This window comes from Sapajus apella, unplaced genomic scaffold (assembly GCF_009761245.1).
Source record: "Sapajus apella isolate SASKATOON/1434 unplaced genomic scaffold, GSC_monkey_1.0 scaffold12, whole genome shotgun sequence".
NCBI classification, from domain to species: domain Eukaryota; kingdom Metazoa; phylum Chordata; class Mammalia; order Primates; family Cebidae; genus Sapajus; species Sapajus apella.
This window is the reverse complement of record NW_022436952.1, coordinates 27,159,299-27,161,644: the sequence shown is the minus strand read 5'-3', so window position 1 is coordinate 27,161,644 and position 2,346 is coordinate 27,159,299. Positions and strand designations below refer to the sequence as shown.

Sequence of the window (2,346 nt, the reverse complement as noted above, 5' to 3'; positions counted from 1 at the left end):
AGTGTTGTTTCTAGCTATTTTCTTTTTTTTTTTGAGACAGAGTTTTACTCTGTTACCCAGTGGTCTCAGCTCACTGCAACCTCTGCCTCCCACTTTCAAGTTATTCTCCTGCCTCGGCCTCCTGAGTAGCTGCGACTACAGGTGCATACCACCACACCCAGCTAATTTTTATATTTTTAGTAGAAGGGGGATTTCATTGTGTTGGCCAGGCTGGTATCAAACTCCTGACCTCATCATCCTTCCGCTTTGGCCTCCCAAAATGCTGGGATTACAAGCATGAGTCACCATGCCCAGCCATTTCTGGCTCTTAAACTTTGGAAAGTCTTTATCTTTTAAGTGGTAGGCTAGAACTTGTGCAAGGAGAGTGACCCTATGTGAAGAGTGTTTTGAATCTGAGAGTGAGATGTCAGGCAACAACCACATATTTCACTTACCTGGCAGGAAAGATACCCTGAGCACAAAGGTGGTTTCACAGGGTGAGGTTCACTAATTACATTGTTTGTGCTAGCCCCTGTGGTTTTCCCAAATGTGGGAGACTCAACTGCATAATTTGTGGTAGTGGGCCACTGTGTTCATGTTTTCCCCTGTGTTATTCTTTGTCAAGTGGGAGGTAGCCAATGTGATTAGTTGTCAGTGGTTGTTTTTGGCTTCTCCTTCCTTGTTTCTTGTGAACTGTTGTCTTTAAATTTCCACAGAAGTGACAAGCTGTACTACTGTTTAGTATGTGATAGTAACAGGCTTCATTGGTGTTTTCTCTTGTCTGTTTTCCCTTAATCCAGTATAAGCTTTGTACACAACATATATGTTGGCTGAATCAAATGAAGTGAAAATCAAACTCAGGAAGGATTTCCTTCAAGCATTTTTATTTTTAGAGACAGGGCCTTGCTCTGTCTCCCAGACTGGAGTACAGTGGTGCTTGATCATGGCTCAAAGCAGCCTTGACCTCCTAGGCTCAAGCAGTGCTCTCCCCTCAGCCTCCCAAGTAGCTATACAGGCATGTGCCACCATGGCTGGCTAATTTTTTTTTTTTTTAGATGGAGTTTTCCTCTTGTTGCCCAGTGCAATGGTATGATCTTGGCTCACAGCAACTTCCACCTCCTGATTTCAAATGATTCTCCTGCCTCATCCTCCTGAGTAGCTGAGATTATAGACACCCAATACCACGCCTGGCTACTCTTTTGTATTTTTTAGTAGAGATGGGATTTCACCATATTGGCTAGGCTGGTCTTTAACTCCTGACCTTGGGTGATCTGCCTGCCTCAGCCTCCCAAAGTGCTGGGATTACAGGTGTCAGCCACTGTGCCTGCTCGACTGACTAATTTTTTTTTTTTTTTTTTTTTTTTTTTGAGATAGAGCCTCACTCTGCTGCCAGGCTGTAGTGCAGTGGCGTGATCTCAGCTCATTGCAACCTCCGCCTCCTGGGTTCACCTGCCTCAGCCTCTTGAGTAGCTGGGATTACAGGTTCCTGCCATCACGCCCAGCTAATTTTTTGTATTTTTAGTAGAGACAGGGTTTCACCATGTTGGCCAGGCTAGTGTCCATCTCCTGACCTTGTAATCTGCCCGCCTAGGCCTCCCAAAGTGTTGGGATTACAGGCGTGAGCCACCACACCTGGCCCAGCTGGCTAATATTCAGAAAACTTTTTGTAGAGATAGGGTCTTACTATATTGGCCAGGCTGGTCTTAAACTCTTGGCCTCAAGTGATCCTCCCACTTTGGCCTCTCAAGATGCTGAGATTACAGGCATGAGTACCATACCTGACCCCTAAAGGATTTTAACCTGCTGTTAACAATGACTATAGAATTGAAATTCATTTGTTGCCTTCTAACATGACTATTTTGAATGGATCAGCTTTAGGGTTCTGATATAGTTGTTTTGGGGTTTTTTTGTTTTTGAGACAGATTTTCACTCTTGTTGCACAGGATGAAATCCAGTGGCACAATCTCGGCTCACTGCAACCTTTGCCTCTTGGGTTCAAGGGATTTCTTACCTCAGCCTCCTGAGTAGCTGAGATTATAGGCGCCTAACCACCACACCTGGCTAACTTTTTTTTTGGAGATGGAGTTTCGTTCTTGTCACCCAGGCTGGAGTGCAATGCTGTGATCTTCGCTCACTGCAACCTCTGCCTCCCGGGTTCGAGTGATTTTCCTGCCTCAGCCTCCTGAGTAGCTGGGATTACAGGCACCCGCTACCATGCCCGGCTAATTTTTATATTTTTAGTAGATATGGGGTTTCACCATTTTGTCCAGGCTTGTCTCGAACTTCTGACCTTAGGTGAGCTGCCCGCTTTGGCTTCCCACCAGTGCTGGGATTACAGACATGAGCCACTGCGCCTGGCCAGCTAAT

General features: G+C 45.7%; 1 non-coding gene across 1 annotated transcript; it reads left to right on the top strand.

Moving 5' to 3' along the window:
* Positions 1 to 426: 426 nt before the first annotated feature.
* Positions 427 to 587, top strand: LOC116553591. The gene has a single exon (XR_004269824.1). It is a non-coding gene; the product is annotated as a U1 spliceosomal RNA (small nuclear RNA).
* Positions 588 to 2,346: the final 1,759 nt, after the last annotated feature.